The following is a 7845-nucleotide window of genomic DNA, read 5'->3' on the forward strand; positions in this document are numbered from 1 at the left end:
CCTCCTTTCCAGAGAGGTACGGATTTGAATCTCTTTGCTGTGTCTGACCGGAACTGCCTGGTGCAATCCATCTAAACATGCACCAGTCATTGTTCCTCCTTTCCTAGGGGTAGGGCATGCTCCCTGATGGTAGAAACGAAGACCTTCATATACAATAATCACCCTTTTACACTCAAGGACCATATCAATTGTAATAGCGTTGATGTGGCTTATGTAATTCTGTGCCTATGTTTTTTTTTTTATGTAGGCCAAACAAGACAAAGAGTAAAATCACGCATATTTCAACATTGCAGTAGGATCCGTTGTAAGGTCCAGGGGGCACCACTGGTGGAACATTTTGACACTTTTGAACACACTGCTGAATGTTTGAAATGGTTGGTTATAGAAAAGGTTAGGGGTAGGAATTTTACCAACACCTTAAGTTTACGGGAGTGCAAATGGATACATAATCTTGATACAGCGGCCCACGGGTTGAATGAGTGCCAGAAAATTTCCACACAGGTCTCGACCCGCAGCAACGTTTGAATGGATGTTTTTCTTCACTTCTTGACATGTGTTTTATTTATATACACCGTTAATTGTGATGTACAGATTCCTCCATTGTAGGTATATATAGTATTGGACACCATGTTTGCACTTGTGTTGTCTAATTACCTTTGTATCACACTGTCTTCTATGTTTGGCAATTATCTGTGTATGTGTTGTCCTTAGGTGCTTTTGGATTTCTGTAGCACATTTTGAGCAGCAAAACTGTACTGAAATAACGCACATATCTTCAATTCTATCCTTTCCATTTTTCTTCTCATTCATGTTTGCAGGCTTTCTCCAGGTTTCAGTTTCCATCCTTTAATTTCCATTCAACTAGGCTTTTTTTGTGTCAGAACTAATCCAATGGCACACTTCTTTTTCAGGATTTAAGCCAATATCGAATACGGTTCTGCTTCTGTCTTTTTTCACAAACTCTGGTGAGTGATACGCCAATTTTGGTAGTATGCTACTGACAGAGGGCACGTGAGCGAGCCAACGTGCACGCTTGACGTGCACACCGACGCTGCCACATCTGCTCTTTTGATCTTTGCACTCGGGTTGATGCGCTGAGAGATGTAGCCGTCCCGCTAAGGTAAGCGGACTTTGGAACCCCTTGTTTTTGGTGAAATGTTTCTTTACGATTCGTTCAAAGTGGCTGACGGTGTTGTGCAATGTTGCATTTGTATGTTTTCGAGACCCGCCGTGATTCATTGGCAGACTGGGTTCTCTTTATATTACTCGGTCATATTGAACAAGGGTGAGTAGAAACTTGCTTTATACGTCATATAGCCTATATCAAATCAGCAGTTTAACATTAGAGTTATTGCTACATTTTCGTTTGTCCACAGCTTAATTTGATCGATCCAACACTGCTAGTTTATAATTTCATTTGGCTGATTTTTCCATACGCTAACCCTCAGTTATGTGAGGTAAGTTTTTTAAGCCCTTTCTTTATCATTTTGGCTTTATTCCATGCACTTAGTGTTATATACACATAAATTGTCATTTTTAGATTCCCTGATCATGGTGGTTTGTTGGATTAAGGAGTCTGGTAGATTGAGTTGAACCCTGCACTAATCACTACTTTTGCACTACTACAGGTTAGTAGTTGTGTGTTTTGCAGCATAGAGAGAAAATCGTTTGAGAGAATATTTTTAACTATGGTATTTCCTCTGGATTTTTTCTGATTGACTTATCCATTCCATTTAGGTTGCCTTCTCTTCTTTTGTTGTTTTGTCCTGATGAAGACACGCATGCTAAGTTTTAAAGCCAACTGTATGCAGTAGTCGGGTCGAAACGTCAACACTTAATTTCTGGCCTGGTTTGAATATTTATATCCTTTTGGATGGTGTGTTTGGATCCTTTTACCACCTATCCAGGGTTATGGACTTAAAGTAAACTTAGAAAGAGATGTTTTGCAAGCAGGACCTTCTACATTGGCATTTTTTAACAGCTTGAGCCATTGTTCACATTTTATGAGAAAGTATAAATAATCCCTTGTCAATCCTTTTTCTTTCTATGTCACTTTGCACAAGAGTCCTTCTGTGAACACTTCTCGATGCACCTCTTTGGAGCAACCTTGATAATATTTCGATATGTATGTGTCTATTATTGAACTTCTCAAAAATATAATATGAATTTGCTTTTGAATAATCCAAGAGTGTTTTGTTTCTCTTCTCTCTCTCTCGCAAGGATCAAGCAGGTTGATCATAAATACGTGAATCAAGAACATATTCTTGTCATTAGACCACACTGTCCTTTCACGGGGGCTTGAAATTTGCAACTCATTGCATTTGAAATCTGAAGTGCTTGGTGCTACTCATACCAACGATCACCAAGTGCTGTGCCCAGTTTGCCTGGGCATGACCCGTTCACTGTGTACCTATTGTGGAATCTCCTCCTATTGAGAGTCACCCCAGTGTTACTCCCCATTCATCAGTTGTTCCCTTGTTGATCCTCACTGCGATGGACAAACTGCCTTCGCCACACCTGGCCCCTCCCAAAGACGTCTTGGCGCCAGGTAGTAGCAAGAGAGATTGACTAGGTTGAAGAAACGCTTCTGAGACAGTTCAGAAGCAGGTCAAGAGACTGCGTGACTCCTTTGTGTTTTGAGACCTGTGGGTGAACTTCTCGAGTGGCTGCTAACCATTCCTACATATTCCCACGTGCTTCCTGATGACCCAGACTAAGTGTGACTTCAGCCATGTGCCCAGTGTCCAGGAGGCAGGGTTGGTTATCTGCCATCTGGCGGTATAGGACAATGGATGTGAACTAGAGGGTGGAGGGAGGCTGGGAATGAGTCTGCAGAGGGCAAGCCATTGATCTGCTGGGTACCAGTGTTACAGAATTAGGGTGCTGAGTATATATGTGTGTGTTAGAGCATTCCGTACGGACTGGCTGATACCTGTTGCACCACGTAGTGATGCAGAGTGAGTTTGTGGGAGTGGGAGAGGTCGTGTGCGGACCACCTGTGATTCATGACACTGGCCAGTGGTGCCGCATTGCACGTTGACTGTTGCCAAAAGCACAATACCGTTTGACATTGGGATTTCCCATGCTCTTCTCCGGCTCGCAGTAATGCTAAAAAGCGTTCTATCTTCATGTATGTGCATAATTTAGATATTGTGTACTGCATAAAGGTGCTCTCTCTCTCAATTGGGGGGGGGGGTAGATTCATAATTGTCCACAGTGTGCATAACATTGATATCATAACAATACACGTGGGCCTAGTACTGCTAGTAATATTTCTGAATGTGTTTTATGCCTAAAAGTATATGATGGTCATATTATAATGATTGAATATATGTGTTGCATATAAAACCAGACCACTCCCCCCCCCCCCCCCCAGGATATTGCGGCATAGATTTGTAAATTTTGCAGAACAAAAATTGAATTTGCAGCATTATTGTGGCACTTTATTTTACTTGTATTCCACTTTTATGAATCCTTCTAGGTGCTTTAAATTGTCTGAACTAGGCCCTTTGGCCCATGTTATCTTCCCAAAAGCCTATCTAACAGGGCTTGAGAGGCGTTGATAAAATTGTACTAATATTTTGCCCTTGGCGCTGAGGCCGCTGGCAGCTCTCTCTTCCTCTTTCTCTCCCCCTCTCTCTCTCTCTCTCGCTCTCGCTCTCTCTTTCTCTCTGTCCTCTTTATCTCTCCCCCCCCTCTCTCTCTCTCGTTCTCTCTCTACACTCTCTCTCTCGCTTTCTCTTCCTCTCCCTTCATTCTGTCTTTATCTCTCTCCTCCTCACCTGCTAAAAAACGCAACCTCAAGAATCAGCACTTACCCTCTATTTCCTCTCCTTTCCTTGATTCATTCACCTGAGAAATGGAGCCAAAAAAGAAAAAAAACATTGCTGAGAATGCCGTCTTTTTAAGACATTTTTGGCTTCCAAAGTGCAGCCTCAGGACAGAAAAAGAAAAGGAAGAAAAAAAATATACAGACAAAACGAAGTGGCCACAAAGTGAACAGACTGGTTTTAGTCACACCTGAACACATTAGCGCCACTTTACAGAATTTGCCAGTGAAGTGCTACTTTAGTTTTCTCTTCTTTCTGCAGCTGCCCGAAGCCACCGCAGGGAGCCACTCAAGAGGGCGGCCTTGTAGTGGTATCGGGCTTCCCCCCACCTTTCTTCCCCCCTTTACCCGGGGGAAGGTTTGGCTGGGGGAGGAGTCCCCATCAGGTCGCGGGTGTCCCACGTCACGTCCGGTGCGCGGGGCAGGGTGAGGGGTACATAGGTCCCTCCCACCCCCTATTCTGCCTCTTTGTGCACTGGACGCGCCGCGGACACCACGTCTCCCACACGCTCTCACACCCTACCGCTTACTTGGCGTGTTGGCAGTGGGAAGCATGGCTAGGACTTTGTAATGTTGTACCTTTTTGTTGCAGGCGATGTTACAGGGCGATCTGGAAGCATATGGGTACAGAACGTTACCTCTGCGCGGCACATAGGGGTGCCAGAGCATAACCCCAGGAGCCTCATGGGAGGTTCACGGAATCTATGTCGGCGCCCCGTTAGTCCTTCGGGCGGTTGTGGGCCTGAGCAACCGGGGGCTTGCCTAACTACGCTCCGCCCAGAATGGGGCGTGAGTATAATGGACCTAGGGTGGTCAGGTGATCCGGGAAGAGGATCACCAGAAGGTGCAGTACAAAGTGGTTCGCCACGGTGCTGCTAGGCTCATCAGGCGAGCAGGTGGCGAGAAGGCTGCCTGTCCTTGGATCGTCCGTAAACTAACCCACCTGATTACATAACGTTGTATGTAATAAACCTGCAGCAGTTTTTTCCCAAGTATAAACTTGTGTGGTGTGTATTTATTTGCGGGCATTCATGCTTTGGGGGGGGGGACCTTTGCCATGATGGTGCTATTTCAACAGCATTGGGGCAAAGGTATGCAGCTCTTCTAAATCAATTCTCCTCAAACCTGACAGGCAGCAGCCTCTGCAGCTCTAGTTTTAAGATGCACACATATCCACAGAGAAACCTCAGAACTGACAGACTGGAACATTACCTATTTGGAGAACTTGTCTACTGATTAAGAAAAAGAGGCCAGAGGCTTGAGCCCAGCAGGGCCTGTGGAAGATGAAATGTGTATCTGAGCAACATTAAAAATGCGCCTTGCAGCTCGCTTATTTTTGCCGGTTCTCTCCCCTCTTCTGGTCTCTCCTCTCTCTCTCTCGTCTCACTCTCTCTCTTTTCCCTTCATCCTATCTCTATCTCGTTCCTCCTCACCTGCTGAAATCGGTGAGTTCAAAAAATGGCGCTTACCCTCTTTTTCCTTGCCTTTCCTTTATTCGTTCCCCAGTGAAATGGATCCAAAAAAAAAAAACACACTGCAGAAAATGTCGTCTTTTTCTAGACATTTTTTCCTTCCAAACTGCAGCCTCAGGAGAGAGAAACAAAAAAAGAAAAAAATTCAAACAAGACAAAGTAGCCGCAAAATGGGCAGATTGGTTTTATTCACACCTAAACACATTAGCGCCACTTTACAGAGTTTACCAATGAAGCGCTACTTTCATTTTCTCATTTGTCTTTCACAGCATTGTTTTCCCCTTTGTTGTGTGAGGGAACACAGCTAAGAATGCAGACTCTAAAAGTATACAATTGTCAACTTGATGCCTTACCTAGTGTGGACTGCATACCTCCTGCAATTCTGTTCTGCCTGTGCGTATTGTTGTATCTTATGAGCCCGGTTGGGCTGAAATGCAATAAAGTTTGTTTATAAAAACAAAAGTACTTTCGCTTCTGTAATCCCTAATGCGGCAGGAGGAAGCAGGCAGCCATTATGGCTCTACGGCATCAACTAGTGACGTGTGGGCACATGCAGTCAATATGAGGGCACCATTTTTCCCTGTCTGACGGAGACCTTTTTTTGCGGCCAAAGAAAGAAATATCATGGCCATCTCGCTCCTCGGCTGATTTTGCGATTATTTTGCAAATCACAAAATCGCGAAATGCTGGAGGGTCTGATAAACATTTTTGCATACATCCTGTGTGAAGTCTCTTTTGTGAACCTCAGTGTATTTATCACAAGTCGCGGCTGTGCCTTTGCTTTACACTTTAACACTATAGTAAGCCTGACTGCCCAGTGCCAAGCTAGCCAAGAGTGAGCACGGGTTATACAGTGAGTGTAATCACCTACTCTTGAGGGGAGCAGTAGTTCTGCCTGGCGGGGGGAATCCCTTCAGCCAACCAGACACTGCCGGTTCCATCAAACTGCCACTGGTGTGTCATGTTAGCTAGCTGCAGAGGATGTTACATCACCGCCAGAGCTGCAGACTTTGGAATTGGGGAACCAGGTTGGAGGCTAGGTGTGGGCTTAATATCCTGTGATTCTGGGAAACTCACTTAATCTCCCGGTACCTAGAAAAAAACATGAACCTGGCCATGTGTAATGTAACTGGTGCTTAATTAAACCAATCCAATGCCCACAAGCTGAGTTTGTGTTATAAAAAACTGCAAAAAAAAAGATTTAGACCCAAGCCTTGGGTTTTAGATTGTTGGATATGCAACGTGATTAGTGGGCAAAGTTAAGGTGGTGATTGTCCTTGTTGACTCTTTGGGAAGCAGGGAGGGAGGACCTACTGGTCCCTGAAGTTCTTTAGGCTTGGTTGCTGATACGAGCACACTCCTTTGGAGATCTGGAAAGGCATTGTGGTGGCGGATTTGGCATCTTCCCTGGCAGAGTCTAAATTTAAAAAGATATAGAGAGTAGCTAGTTTAGTAGAAGGCGAGGCTCGGTTCAGGCAGGGACCCAGGGGTGCCCATCACCAGAGAATAATCCCACAGGGCGACATTACAGGTGACTGTTTTGCGGGAGAGCAAGGGTTGGCGGGGAGTGTAGGCCTGCCAAACTCACCTGTGTTGCTTGTTACAGGCAGTGATGAGCAGGTGAAGAGTGACATGTTAGTAGGGCAGGACTGCTCAAGGTCAGCGTTGCACGGGCAGCTAAGGCTGGGTGCAGTGTCACTGGGCAGCAGCCAGGTGGCACTCTACAATAGCGCAAGGGCATCCCCAGCAGATGCTATGTCAGCAGGCAGACTAATGGCAGCATGGGGCTGTCCCAAGCCATTAGTGAAAATAGAGAAAGGAGTGCAAAGAATTTCAACAGGCCCATGTAGGGGATGTGCTTCTGCTTAGGTGGAAATGCAGTAGTTCTGAGATGCTGTGAGGGAGGTGGGTTATCGGGCGGAGGCGTGGGCCCACAGGTTCAGAAGAACAAAAAGGGTCAAGAGGTGAGGTGCCTAGGAGTGAGTATGAAGGTAATACATCGAGGGGGACAATCTGCACTGAGAAGAGTTAGCAGTGGAAGGGGAGGAAACTGATATAGGGAGGTCTTGCCCGAGAAGTAGTGAGAAAGAGGATGGGAGTAAATGCAAAAGTAAGGGTTTGGCAAAGAAAGGAGGCACTGAAAGAGGAAGGGGTAGCTGGCTTTGGGTGGAGAATAAGGACAGGAGTGGAGATGAGGCCAAAATGCTAGAGGGCAGGGAGAAGCTAGACAGACGTTCACATTAGCTATGAAATTAGCAGTTGGTAGACGGAAGAAGAGTGTGCAGAATCCGAGAGACTCACAGTGGCTCATGGTTCCCAGACAGAAGAGAGGGTATGGTCTGGCGTGGCTAAGTCATATGTGGCTCGGGACTGGTGCAGAGAGGGTGCAGGGATGGCCAGGTGTGCCCCGTGCTGAAAACACCAACAAGAATGTCATTGGATCTGGTTGATGGTGGTGTAAGCGATGGGGACAGTCTTGGTACCAGTGGCATGGGTAGAGGGAAAGCGATGTGTGAGATGGCTGACAAAACTTTACTTGATTAT

Source organism: Triturus cristatus, chromosome 11 (assembly GCF_964204655.1).
Source record: "Triturus cristatus chromosome 11, aTriCri1.1, whole genome shotgun sequence".
In the NCBI taxonomy this organism is placed as follows: Eukaryota; Metazoa; Chordata; class Amphibia; order Caudata; family Salamandridae; genus Triturus; species Triturus cristatus.